The sequence below is a fragment of the Oreochromis niloticus genome, linkage group LG11 (assembly GCF_001858045.2).
Source record: "Oreochromis niloticus isolate F11D_XX linkage group LG11, O_niloticus_UMD_NMBU, whole genome shotgun sequence".
NCBI lineage: Eukaryota > Metazoa > Chordata > Actinopteri > Cichliformes > Cichlidae > Oreochromis > Oreochromis niloticus.
The window spans coordinates 6,602,341-6,617,392 of NC_031976.2; the positions used below are offsets into that span (position 1 = coordinate 6,602,341).

The 15,052-nt window shown below is 41.2% G+C and overlaps 1 protein-coding gene across 1 annotated transcript in view; it reads left to right on the forward strand.

Annotated features, from left to right (window-relative positions):
• The window catches only part of znf1035 (zinc finger protein 1035), a 25,364-nt gene continuing 10,312 nt past the window's right edge, over window positions 1–15,052 (forward strand). The window contains exons 1-3 of the mRNA XM_013267048.3: window positions 1–617; window positions 10,616–10,669; window positions 14,963–15,020. The gene's annotated coding sequence lies outside the window, so the exon portion shown is untranslated. The remainder of the gene's footprint in view (window positions 618–10,615; window positions 10,670–14,962; window positions 15,021–15,052) is intronic.

Here is a 15,052-nt window from a genome sequence, read left to right on the forward strand (position 1 = left end):
GAGGACTTCATTAATGGGCGCAGTCACCGTCAGTACAAGAGGTACTGGGTGTTTGTTACAGCACGTAGGGAGCGCAGGAGCAGCTGCTGCTGCAGCAGCACGCAGGGAACCGCAGCGCGGTTGCCCGGAAGAAGTCCTCCTACCGCCCAGCCAGACTCTGAGAGCCATAGAACATGAAGGGGCGGGCTCAATTGGATTCCCCGCACCTTGTCATTGGTTGTTAGCAGATATTGTGTAACATGCGCAGAATTTCGGGCACACCGTCCGTAATTGCGCAAATACAGATAATGGAGGCGGATCTGGCGCTGCTATCATCGACATAGCGAGCTGTGTTGCACCGGACTTAAAATAAAATCCAAAACGTTTTAGTGTCTTTGACTGAACAACCTCCATTAGCTCACTGAAAGGAAAATAGAAAGATTATCTTGACGGTATTCCACAGGAAGACGGAAGACATCGACAAGGAGGACTGCCGCTTTCTCTTTACACTGGCAAACAAAGCCGATGCTTCAATGGGAGCCTGTTGAGTGGTTATTACAAGACCGGACATGTAGCTGATAAACCACAGGGGAAGAGTGGCTGTGATGCATGCAAGACCAGCGCGGAGCTTTGATCTGGTAAGGGGGTCGTGCTAAAGACCAGCCGCAGTGTAGCCATTAGCTGTTGGATGCCAATGCTAGCTAGCACGGTGCTAGGCACTAAGGTAGCTACTGTCAGAACATCGGCTAACGTCAATGTAAAATTAACAGACACGTGGCTGGAGTCGAGAGCCGCACCGCTGCCCTATTCGTGGTTTTGTTGACCCGAATGCATCACACCGCTTTGTTTTGGTCTGCACTCTTGCGTCCAGGCTCGCTAACCCCCCCCCCCCCCCCCAGTGTCTAACAATCAGGACAAGAGGAGCACAGCGCTTTCAGATGTGGTCACACAATAAATGATGTAAAGTGCTAATCTGTCAAACCCAACTTGACAGAAAATAGCCTGTACACTGGAGCTGTTTTTGTACTCTTAAGTGTGGGCTCGTTAGTCTAAAGGGTTATTAGTAATATGCATAATAAAACCATGTGGTAAAACATCTATATATTGCTTTACCTGCCAGTGGTTCATTAGAGCTCAGGCTGCTGTTGGAACGTTAAGATAGGATAGGTGTGTGGTTTAACCCACTGTTATAATAAGGTCTGTAGTGGAGGTATAGTGGGCAGACCTGCTATTTATTTACACTCATTAACACAATAGTTCTACCCCATATTAACTCAGCTTTCTGTTTGTTATTAACGTGGTCACAGTGTTGATGTTCTCTGTGACCCTCCAACAACAAATGCACAATAAAATTGATATTGCTGGTAATTTCATTAAAAAAAAAGAAGTTACTTTGTAGTTTATATCAGATTTTACAGATGCCCAAAGGTTCAAATAAGTGCACTTTTAAAGTTTATTTCTTTAAAAAAAAATCAACTCTTACTGACATAAATTTTGCTTAAAAAAACAGTTGAATATGATGGTTAAGCTTTCTAGGATGATTAAGAAAAATGTTCTTAAGGTTTAGACTAATAGCAAAAATAGTGAAAGGGAAACACAGCTGTAGCCCAAGATCAGCCAACACTCTGAAAGGAATGGATAAATGAAGCGACAGCTTTATTGGTGCTTACCTGTAGTTCCTGTCATTGCTGTGTTTCTTATGACTCATCCCTGGGTCACTAACATCTGTTTGGCTCAGTGATCTCCTGCTGGATTGGTGTTTTCACGCTCTTGTCACTTCCCTCTTTTTCCCCCCCTTTCTGACAGCCTCAGAATCAACTGTACTGAATGTTACAACAAAATAAGAAATTCACAGCAGCGCATAGTCTGTGCAGATGTTGATCCCAAAAATATTTAATTTACCATGTCATTTAATATTTTATTATGCATCATCATAGAGTTTATCTGTGTGAGAGGTGCAGGACAAATTAACTTAATTTGACTAAGTATCCTTTAAACTTCAGATTTACTTCCTTCCTTCCTTTTGAATCTGCAGCGTAAACATCAGAAACTTCTGAATACCTGGATTTCATATAACATCAGTTTATCATCTTGTTCCGTGTGCAAGTTTTCTTGTAAACTGCTCTAATTTTATTCATATACATATTGCCTTTCTCATGGCTAGTTTCGTTGCCATCAAAATAGTGTATTATTTGCTCAAAAGGTGACAGAACTGTTTAATAAGTAAGGTATTTTATACTGAACACTTTAGCATTTGTTTAAAGATCACATTTTGGTTTGTATGACACCGAGCTACACAAATAATGGGCTATTTGACCCAAAAGCTTTTTTTATTGTTGTTTTTTGTGGATAACAGGTCAACACCATGTTAGTTAATAAAATACCAGATTCCTAATCTCTTGCTAATTGCTGTGCATTCATTGTACCTCTTGAAACGGTATCCATAATGAAACACCTGAAGCCAAGCTATTTGGCCTGAAGCAACTTTAAAGATTTGGGAGGGAGAATCTGCTTAGGTGCTAGCATTTACTACTATTAATATTACTATTAGTAGTATTGTTATTTATTAAAGCTTTTGAGAGACTGCAGTGCTACAGTTGTAGAAAGTGCAAGGAGTAGGCCTATTTAGAGCAGGATCATTTAGGTGATGATGAAAATGCTCATTCAAAAGCTGAGTAGCTCCTGATTTCCCTTAAAGACATGATACCTTATGAAGTTCTATTAGCTATTTTGTAGCATCTTGTGAAATCAAGAGTCCTATATCACTTAACCATTTGTCACCAAGGCAGTTTGAAGGCCAGTTGGGACTCATTTTGCCTCATTTCAAACCAGATCCTTTGCCCCAAAGGAACTGGTGTGGACTGCCTAGTGTAGAGATCCTGCTCCATAAAATATTTACATACAGGCTCAATGTAACTGTAAAATTGCAAAAATACACTCAGATTTACTCTTCTGGAGTGTACTTTAATAATTTGACCTCAGACATGTTCTGCATTTTTAAACCGTCATGGCAGGTGGAACATTCTCAATTTAGCAGCAGAAGGTCTTTGTTTTTAACCTGTGTTTTATTTAGTTTAGTTTTTTGTTTTGTTTTGTAACAGTCCATGAGTGCAAAGAGCACTGATTGGTCATACTGGTTTTGTTTCATACTTGTGCTTGAAGGTTTCGTTTTTACTGTGACACATCAGTCTAGACATGGCTAGGGTGCTATATAGTGGTAAATTTTTGCTTAAGATAAGAGCCCTCTAACATTCCCCAACAGTCCTCAGTTTGTTATCTGTCACTTGTGTTAGCTTGAGCCTTGATCCTTGTCCTTGGTGAGTGTTGTTGAAATAAAACAAAGCTCTGCAAGCATATGAAGTTTTATATAAGTTGGGTCTAATTTATTGACAGCTATCATTGGTCAGAGTTTTTTGTAATCCACCAGAGTTGGATGTTTTGACACATTTAAAATGTGCTGATCACCCAATCTTGTTTGTTACTGCTGTACTAAATTATAACAAAATTTACTTTAAGCTGTGTTAAAAATCAAATCAGTATTTGAATCAATTGAGCTAGTAGTTAGTAAGCACACCAGTGTAGAATTGTTGTGGGTAGTCCAGTTGTAGGAGTTGGAGAATGAAGTTGGTAGATGTGGATATGGAATTCATATGGGCCTCTGTCCTATTTTGTGTGTTGGTTTGCAATTGCACTGAGGGAGTGTGCACAGTACCCGAGTGGTGAAAGACTGAAAAAGGCACCTTGTTAAGATGGGCTTCACAACAGTTCTTCTGTGGGTTTAGATGTAAGTAATATTCGTTTGTTGGTAGCACCGTCCTGTTTTCCTTTTGTTGTTTCATTGACATTTCCAGAGAACCCGCATTTGTTTTGTCTTGATCACAGATTCGGGCCTTTTTCCACTAGTACCTACTTGACTCGACTCTGTTTCGGTTGTTTTCCATTACAATTGAGTTCTATCTAATGTGCATGCGGTCCATACAGCAATGCAGCCAAAAAGTCCTGTGATGTCGTTTGTATGCGGAGGATGTTGAGGCATGTTGTATACCTGCTTCTCAATATATGGCTTTTTGTTTCTGTCATGACTGATTGATTGACTGGGTGACGCCACTGACCAGCCTACAGTCTGATGACAGCATATTGTGGGATCACCTCAGATTGCTTGGAACCCTGGCCGAGTAGGTACTAAAACAGTGACTTGTACCTGGTAAGATCACGTAATGGGATAACCCTAAAAACTGAGTCAAGCCATTCAGAGCTGACCAAAGTAGACAATAGTGGGAAAAGCCTATAAAGTCCTTTTTCCATTAGTACCTACTCAGGTCGACCCGGCACGGATCGACTCAACTCTACTCAGATCGACTGGTTTTCCATTACAACCCAGTAGTACCTTGATTGTGTGCTTGTCGTCATAGTGACGCGTCTGAGCGTCCTGCAGTGCAATTAATATGTGGCACGAACGCTACAACAAAGGTGGACGTCGAAGCGAATATATACTGGCTGCTCGGTCTCTAGCTTTTCGTCACACTCAGGGGAACATGGCGTTGTTTTTTGTAGCCATTTCCTACGTTGCTGAGTTTCAAAAATGGCTGTTTTGATTTTCAGGAACGAAACGCTCTCATGACTCATCCGGTGACGACCCAATCGGTGGCATGCAGTCTGACAACATCATATTTTAGTACCTGTTTGGATCGCTTTGACATTTTACATCTAGTTTTGGGATTTAGGCCCATGACCTTGGAGCCACAAGTATACTGACAGGCAAGAGCTGCAGTGAGTGTGAAGTTTTCAGACAACATCAGTTTAATGCTTTTTCACAATCGTAGACATTATTAAACACTTCCTAGAAAGTCTGCAGGAGAGTAAACTGTTTATGGTGAAAATCCTGAAATTGGGGAATAAAATGTTCAGGTGTCAATCTTTAGCGTTTTTCTAACAGGAATACATGGATTGAATCTCACTTGAGAAACATTTATCTAACCAGTTCCTTATCAGTGGAGCGTTTCATTGCTGTTCCCCTCGATGGCAGGTCTGCTTTACCCAGTCATCTAGGAAAGCAGTCTCTCTAGTCACAAAGTGTCAGACTGATGCAGGAGCTCCTGTTCAGCCATTTGAACATTTTGTCTGCTCTGTAGTAGTTTTTTTTTTGTTTTGTTTTGTTTTGGTTTTTTTGTTGTTGTTTCTTGTTTTTGTCCCCATGGGCACTCGTTCTTGTGTGCCCTCGCAGCCTAAGGGAGTTTGTGTAATAGGCCAGGAGGAGAGAAGAGGGTACCATTTTGTTACAAGTCTTGCACACAAAATGGTTGCTTCTTGTTAACCCATTAAATGCCTATCACATCTTGCATAGCAGACAAGAAGGTGTTTTGGCTTTGCAGCATTTGCACTGACCTAGTATGCACAATACCTCAGCAGTGGTATACTGTTAAAGAAGGGCTAAATTATGATCAGCACAAAAGATGATCTTTACAAAGCCAGCTTTACTAGTTGTTAACAACCATTTCTAATAATTGCTACAGAAAGAAATCTTAACAGTGGCTCATCTGTGAGATTAGTAGCAAGTAGGATTCATTTGTTGGTAATGCTAACCATCCTTTGTTCTTTTGCTGATGATTTCTTTGCTTTTAGTTTTGACTTCTCTTACACTGGTGCTCATGTGGAGAATTTGTAAGCAAGCAAATCGATCTTTGCTGCCATAGATATCATTACAGGAGCCAAGAGATTCTTAGCTGTTACGATGCTGCAACAGCTTGAAATGAGTTCCTGGGGAAAAAAAAAAACTTAAGAAAGTTCTGCAGCTGATTCAGAGGGGGGTTTTGTGAGGAGATTGAGTCTAGCCTCAAGCATTAATGGTGACAGGAAGGACTGGTGACCTTACAATTGGCACATTCAACAACCAGTGTGGTGAAAGTAATAGCCCTTTTCAGTTTGTACCTACTTGGTTTGGCTTGACACAGTTTGATGCAGTTCGACTCGGCTTGACTCGTTTTCCAATACAGTGCGTGGGGTCATTGTAGTAACATAGCCAAAAGTCCTGGGACGTCATTTGAATGCAACACAAACACCACAACAAAGTAGGGCATTGAGGCGTGGTATACCTGCTGCTCGGTATAACGTATTGTCACACTGTGCGATTGCAATGTTGTTTTTTTTGTGGAGCCATTTCCCTCATTGCCAAGTTTAAAAAATGGTGAAGAAACATTCATGATTCATTGAGCTAGCCAATCGGTGGCATGCAGTCTGTTAATGTCACAATTTCGGACTTGGAACGCTTGGAACCCCAACCAAGTAGGTTCTAAAAAAGGTGTCTGGAACCAGGTACCATCTAATGGAAAAACCGTGACGAACCGTACTGAGCCGACCCAGGTAGGTACTAGTAGAATAGGGCTATTAAGCCCTTTTTCCATTAGTACCTACTCGGATCAACTCAGCACGGTTCGTCACGGTTTTCAGGGTTTTCCATTAGGTCATAGTACCTGATACCAGGTACTCTTTTTAGTATCTGCTCAGCCGGGGTCCCAAGTGATCCGAGCAGGTACTAAAATGTGACGTGGTCAGACTACATCCCACCGATTGCCTGGTCAGTGGCATCACTCGATGAGTCATGAGAGTCTCTCGTTCACTAAAATCAAAACATCCAATTTTGAAACCTGGCAGCGAGGGAAATGGCTACAAAAACATATCCTTGATCCCCAAGTCTGAGGAAAGCCACAGACTGAACAGCAGGTGTATTCTTGCCTCGACGTCCACCTTTGTTGTTTGTTGTAGTTGTTGAAGGATCAGACTAGGTACTAATGGGGAAAAGGGGCTTTAGTTTAAGAAAGATGCCACCTTAGTCTGGCACAGTTGAAAGGGACGAGGTGACAGATTCCTGACAGATTAGAGCAGCAGCAAGCAAGCACTAAACAGCCTTTCAAAAGGTCACTGAACAACATCTTGATTTTTATTTTTTCTAGACAGATCTTGTTGACTAAAGTTGAAACAAGTGGTGAGTCTGTCTGGACTTTTATAGAGGTCTGAAAGTATATAGCTGTAAAGGGAGGTGTGCTTGATGAATGTAAAACGGTGATTGCTTTATCCCAGTGTTCTTGTTTCCTTATTATTGAGAATCAAATTCATATTTGAAATTAAAATCCAATTAAGTGCTGAGCCTCACAACAACAATACCAATTTTACACAGCATTTGGTCAGATGTGTAGTAGTGAGATAACAAATAGGACTAAGACTTTCCTCCCAAGGTCCCTTGGTACTTCCCACTTCCCACAGCACCACAAAGGAACACTAAAACAGTCTGAATGTCTCCTTTTTAGAGGGAAAGTATGGAAAGAGTTTTATTTTGGATATTATAGACAATTCCTACGGACCGGTTCTTTTCAGACATACACCAGTATCAAACATTTGACCTTACAGAGACTAGTGCAGCCAGCAGGAAAGTTAGTTAGCTGTTTGTTTTGTCTCTTACAGGGCTTCTTTATCCAAGGAAGCATTTTACACTAAGTCTCAGGATTTAAGCCTATGACCTTGGAGATACAAGTGTACTGACAGGCAAGAGCTGCAGTGTGAGTGTGGCATTTCTACAGAGTCAGGTGGGATCAGTTTACAGTTTAGCAGAGGACCTTTGGAGTAGCATGGAGCAAAGTCTGACATTAAGAATACAGATTGAAACCGTTGGATGTCCATTTCCTGGGACATTATATGCAGTTGAGTAAAGCAGCCTCATCTCAGCGTCAGGCTGATCCATGGGCTTCTTTTCAGCCTTTTAACGATTTTGTCTGCTCCTATACCAGTTTTTGTTTTTTGTTTTTTCTTTTCCTTTGTCCCCTTTGGAACTGCTTCCTGTGTGCCTTCAGAAGCAAAAGGAGTTTGTGTAATAGACCAGCAGAAGGAAAACGGGTGACATTTTGTAGCAAGTCTTGGACACAAAATGGTTGCTACTTGTTAACCCTTTAAATGCCAACCACATCTTGTATAGCAGACAAGAAGGTGTATTGGTTTTGGAGTTTTAAACTGACCCAGTAAGCACAATACCTTAGCAGTGATAGACTGGAAAAGAAGTGCTGAATTATGATCAGCACAAAAGATGATCTTTACAAAGCCAAGTAATTTATATTTGAAATTAGTAAGAAGGGTAGCATGATTCTTTTTTCTTTAGGTGTTTCGTTAATGGGAACCTACGTTTATTTTGGCTTGATCACATATTAAGACTGTGTGTGATTGAGGTAGCTTGTAGCTTGAAGCAATGAAGCAAAGCGGTAAACTTCATGAAGGGCAACGGAACGTGGTCTCCTGGACATAGAAACAATGTATCTTTACCAATATAATATTTTTGGAGTTTTATTTTGCAATCCAGATCTGTGCCACTTGAAAAGGTTATTTTGCAGCCCATGACTCACATCTCTGGCATCAGGCCTCAAGGTTTTACCATGATTTTTCTGACACATAGCTCTTCCAGAATAATAAGCCAATAGTATAAACTAGTAAAATAAAACACCCTTTTTAAAATTACTTCTAAGCAAAAGCACAAAAATTAACAGGTGAAATAATATGTATTATTGACTTGACATTAAAATACTGCTTCCTTAAGTACAAGTAAAGGGTAAAATGCTTGTAGCTGTAGGTAAACTGGAACTGCACAAACCAGCACTGTTGCCAGCTTGACAAGCATTGACTTGCATGGACTGTAGCAGCTGGCTTGGTTTGCAGGAACATGCTGCTCTGTTAAAGCTTACAGTGCTTTGGCCTTGCAAAGTAGATAGATTTATTTACATCACTGCATCTTCTAATTCTGTTTTTATTTCACCTTTTAGGGGGGTTGGGAGGGTATTGAACCATAATTCCTATATTTAAAAAAAACAAAAACACAAGTATCGTATGGGTCTAAAGCTGCTCATCTGATTTTGATCAGTGAATACTGTCCTGATGAGGCGATGGTTTCAATGGTTAGTGTCACATTTTACTAAATAGGATCTTCGTACACTGAAAAATGCAGTTCAGATTTGAGTGAAAACTATGAAAAAGTAAGCAGTTCATTTGGGATGTCATCGAAAAGTCTTTGCATTTACAGTGTTTCTTGGTTTTTCAGTCAGTTTCACCCTTCACTGATCACATCTGGTTTCATAATGTGTCATTACAAAATCCAAAAAGCTCAGGCTTAAAGAATGGAGGTCGTCTCAGTGGCTCTGTTGATCTTTTGCATATTGTCTTTGAATGAACATGTCGGTAAGGGTGCAAATCTTTGTGTTTAAATAAAGCCGTTACTTTTTTAAAGATTCTGATTCTTATAAGCATAACATAACCACTGCTGTGACTGAGTGAGATGAGTGAGAGCAATGGATGAATCACAGCTACTTATCCAACAAAAACTAAACTAAAAATACAGAAACATTGTGTGTGGGGGGGGGGAAGAAAGTAAACTCCCATGATTCAGTACCTTGAAGGATCACCTTTTAGCAGTAAACAAGTTTTCTGTATCACTTTGTCAGTCTCTCAAATTGTTGTGAAGGAATTTTGGTCTATTCTTTGTTTCTTCAGTTCACTGAGGTTTGCAGGCATTTGTTTGTTCACTGCTGTCTTAAGGTCTGGTCAAGGTCGTGACTTTAACTAGGCCATTGCAACACATGGATTGTTTTCTTTTTCAAACGTTTTGTTGTAGATTTGCTACTGTGTTTGGGATCATTCTTCTGTTGCATGATCTAATTTACACACAGCACCAAAGCTACCAGTACCTGGTTTAAAGACCATGGTATCACTGTTGTTAATTGGCCAGCAAACTCGCCTAACCATAACCCCATTGAAAATCTATGGGATATTGTGAAGCGGAAGATGCGAAATGCCAGACCCAACAATGCAGACGAGCTGAAGGCCACTATCAGAGCAACCTGAGCTGTGATAACACCCAAGCAGTGCTGATCGAATCCATGCTGCGCAACATTGCTGCACTAATTCAGGCAAAAGGAGCCCCAACTAAGTATTGAGTGCTGTACATGCTCATACTTTTCATGTTCATATATTTCAGTTGGCCAAGATTTCTAAAAATCCTTTCTTTGTATTGGTCTTAAGTAATATTCAATTTTTTTGAGATACTGAATTTGGATTTTTTATTAGTTGTCAGTTATAATCATCAAAATTATAAGAAATAAACACTTGAAATATATCAGTCTGTGTGGAATGAATGTATACATTATATAACTTTTTGAATGGAATGGGTGAAATAAATCAACTTTTTGATGATATTCTAATTATATGACCAGCACCTGTATTTCACTATAATGGTACAGCACCATGCTTGGTGAAACTCTCCAGTTTGGTCTGTCCGAAAGACATTGTTCCAGAAATCTTGTGGCTTATTCAGATGCAAACCTAAACCATGCTGTCATGTTTTTAGAGAGAAGAGGATTTACCTGGCAACCCTTCCAAGGAAGCTATACTTAAGCTGTCTTTTAATTCTGCTGTCAACTTTAGCATTTAACCTACTGAGGTCTGTAGAGTCTGAGATGGAGCTCCTGGGGTTTTTTGTTTTGTTTTGTTTTTGCATTTTCACAAAGCATTAACAGTCTGACCTTGGGATGAAACTATTGGTAATACTCAAAGTAATGATAATAATAATGACATTAACACTTGTTTTGTTTTTTTTCTTTTACAGAAAACTAAAGAAACATCTTGAAGATTTGGATGGCAGCAGACATTTTACCACCAGGTAAAGAAGAATTTTAGTGTTATGTTTTTTGAGTGTGTTCTTTCTTTTTGCCTGAAAATGGTACATCTGTGTGTTGAGTTCTGTTAAATTAACATCTTACTGCATGATTGGTTTATAGGGTAAGTAAAAAAAAAAAAAAAAAAAAAAAAAAAAAAAACCAAACTACATCAGGTAACCCAAATTAGCTTTAAGTGGAATAAGTTCCACAAACTAGCCCAATTTTAAAACAAAACAAAACAACAAACAAAACCAAATCAAAAACCTTATGTGATTTTTAAAGAAGACTCACCATGTTCCAAGCAAATAAGCAGCACATTAGTTGAGGAGTGCAACCGGTCATATATTTTTCAACATTCAGTGGGATGTACACTAGGAAGTTGTCCACCGTTCACACAGGGATAGGGACAGAACAAGATTTCCATAGAGCAATATACATAGAGCAGTAGCACTGAAAAGGGTCTGGATGTGTTTATCTGGAACGATAGTGGACAAACTATTATTTAAAAAAAAAAAAGCCTTCCAGATATTCACAAAGTCCCATTGTTTGCCCATGGCAATGTATGTTCATCTTTCCAGGCCTACAGATTCTGCAAGTTCCTAACAAGCACTTCTGGCTTGAAGTAGTCCATAGTCCAGTAATTTAGTCAGCTTTTTGTTTTTTAGTTGTTTGAATTCCGTTGGGTTAATTCCAAGTACCCAGAGTTTAACCTTTAAGGTGATTTTTACATTAGACAAACACTTGGCAACATCTTTCTAGAGCTCATGAATTTTAGGCCATTCCCATAGACAATGGAGAAGAGTTCCTTCTTCACCTAAGCGATTGGTACAAATGTCTGAAATGTAATTGGACATATAATAGTTAAATAGTTTGTTTAAACTGTCAGAGAATAGAGTTGGCAGTGGAGGTGTTTGGAAATAATATAAAAAAATTTGGTAAGATTGTCATTTTTTTTTTTTAGGATATCTATCTGACCTATCATAGATATAGGCAGATTTGAACATCGATTTAGTGTTTCTGTGACTTCTTTTACGATGGGGTCATAATTTATTGAGGTCAGTACCTGGGGGATCCCACAGGCAAATGGAAACCACGAAGAGGCCGCTAGCAAAGCTGCAACCACGAAGTACCTGCAGAGGGTCAGGCAAGTCCTGAGTAAGCTGAATGGTAAGAACAGATCCGGGCTAACACCTATGCCCTGCCCGTGATCAGGTACATTGCTGGAATAATAAGCTGCCCAAAGGACGAAATAGAAGCCTCTGACATCAAGATGAGGAAGCTCCTTACCACGCATGGAGGCTTATACACCAAGTCCAGCACCTTGAGGCTGTATGCTAAGCGGAAGGAAGGAGGCCGGGACTGGTTAGTGTCAGTACCACAGTCCAGTATTAGAGAACAAACACCCACGAATACATCAGGAAGATGCCCCCAACCCATCGCATAGTGAGATGCTTGGCTACAAGTTGAAAAGCCACACGAGCAGTACCCCAGGAGACTAGAGGCCAAAGTCACGGTAGCACGGAAGGAGGTTAGCTAACTATCGGGGCTGGAGAAAGGTGCAATGAAGAATGTGGTACATCAGAGAAATAGAAGGCAGGAGAATAAACCAGCTATTCCCCAGAACCAGAACCAGCCAAGGTGAATTGGAGGAGATTAATGTGAAATTGATTAGAAAGAAGTATATAGAACTGTGAGAAGTGGTGAAATTGTGGAAAGTGGAACACAAACCTGAAACAGAAACTGCAAAAGTTGGACCATTGATTGCAGCAAAGCATCAGTTATAATTTGAAGGCAGGTGTTCTCTGTTCCGGGTTTGCATCCCAAACCAGGAACATCCCAATTCTTCATTTTTTATTATTGCTTAGCAAGTCATTGGCACCCCCCCCCCCCCGCGTGCGTGGGAGAGGGAATCGGCCTAGACCATCTGCACCCCCAACCACAGGTTCAGCAACAGGGTGATGACAGTTTGGGCGGCTGCCCACTTCTCCAGCGGCGACGACAGAGCTGGTTCGGCAGTTGGCCATGTGGCGAGGAGGCGAGGCTCACAGGCATCCAGATGGGCAACCGTCATGCGGGACCACCCGCCCTTCTCTGCACAGCCTGGACGGGCGCAGACACCTGTCCGGCACTAGCCGCCCCCACCCGAGGAGCAGGGACGGATGTGGCTGCAGGCTTTGTCTTGGCTGATCGCACCCTGGGGCTGGAACGAGTGCCCCTCCACCGTCAACGGTGGTGACAGCCCAGACCGCATCTGAGCGGCCAGATTCTCAATCAGTGCCAGATGACGCTTGGTCCGGTCTTGGAGCTCTTCCCACCGGCGGTGTGACACAGCCGCTGCCTCCTCCCGCTGAGTGTTCGGCAACCATTCTCGCCAGCCTCTCCCTTTGCTCGCCTGGTCCTGAGTCTGCCGTGTCCTCTCCTCCAGAGTTTTGGCACCACTGTGAATGACCATGGCAGACCCGATGGCAGGAACATATTGGCGGGGGCATGCTTACGGATGCCATGCACGTGCATATGCCTTCCCTGCACGGCACTGCAGGCCATGCTCCGCCACAGTCTGCAAGCCACGCCCCCCCCCCCCCCCCCCCCCCCCTATTCATTCTTCCCCTCAGTTTTTACAATATTTACAATATCCGTGACCCTTCTGTGAATCATTTGTATAGCAAGATGCTGCCTCCACTATTCTTGTCAAGAATGAACGAATCAAATTAGCAGGTCAATGATCTGTGCCTGCTACTGTGCCAAGCAAATTCTTTGGAGTTCTGTGGAGTTTTATTTCTCATTAGACCAAAGACTTTTTTTTTTTTTTCTTTAAAATGCTGTATGGGTCTTATAGTTCCTCACATCTAGCTGCTCTACCATAAAAGGCTGTAAGTCAGGGGTGGGCAACTCCAGGCCTCGAGGGCCGGTGTCCTGCAGGTATTAGATGATCCAACAGAGCTGATTCAAATGGCTAAATCACCTCCTCAACATGTCCTGAAGTTCTCCAGAGGCTTGGTAACGAACTAATCATGTGATTCAGGTGCGTTGACCCCGGGTGATATCTAAAATCTGCAGGACACCGGCCCTCGAGGCCTGGAGTTGCCCACCTCTGGTGTAAGTGCTGCCTATTTGGTCATCTATTGTGCATCTATTATGACACCTGAAGCTCCATTACATTACTGGGATTTGGGCACCCCCCTAACCAAGAATCTACTTACTTAAAAATGGCCAGAAAGCCTACTGAAGAGGTTCTAAACTTGGGCTACGTTCACACTGCAGGTCTTATTTTTTTATCAAATCCGATTTTTTTTGTCTGCTTGTTCACACTACAAATAAAATGCGACAGTAAACGCGCTCTAGTGTGAACGCTCAAAGCGGCCCGCATGCGCAAAAGAAGACGTCACACACAACGCGCTCTGTTTAGACCCAGAGCAAACAATATTGTTTGACTGATGGCCCTTAATATAAAGACTTCGGACTTTACGTTTCCCAGTTTTTGCTTTAAATTATTCTGTTATTTACATAATAATGTAAATAACCTAATAATGATCTTTATTGCAGTTTTAGAGGAGCGGTGCTTCAAAGGATAGTTGCAGATTTCTGTCAGAATCTGCAGATTATACAGTACAAATAAAATGTTCACGTTGTCTTCCCAACAGTTTCACTAACATCTACACTGGATGGCCAGGAAGCGTTCGCGATGTCTTCTCGGACGCTTCTCCGGCACTGATAATTGGTGTCTGTCTTGTGTCAGTGACATAAAAGACGGATTTAATGCGACATGACCATTCAAACAGCAGTCGCTTTCTAAAACATCGGATATGTATCGGATTCAGTACCACATACGAAAGTGACCCAGATCGGATTTGAAAATATCGGATTTGTACCGTTCACACTGTCATACCATGATCGGATATGGGTCGCATAGGGTCAAAAAAGTTGGATTTGATGCGCTTTCGCCTGCAGTGTGAACGTAGCCTTGGTGGTGTCCATGGTATCAGTTTCATTAGCCTTGTAAATGCGGACTCATCAAGTTGTAGACGCAGGCCTTTCTCAGATATTATTAGGAGTGCCATAGCAGATGTGAATACTTCCAAAATAAGAGATTGTAGTTGCAGAGAAAACAGTTATAAAATATTTTTTCACATAATTTTTGACTGTAAAGTGGTGGCAAAAATACCAATTTGATCATTAAAAGTTTAATCCACACTAACAACGGCAGAGTGAAAGAGGTTTGATGTTTTTTCTGATGTTTTCTGTAGCTTGTAAAATGTTCAGAGCAATAAAAAATATTCATTTTAATTTTTATACAGGTTTCCAATCAGATGTAATTCCCATTTCTCTGGACACTCCGTAGATGTTTAAAATAAGGTGAGATTTTTTTATTTATTTATTTTTTTTCT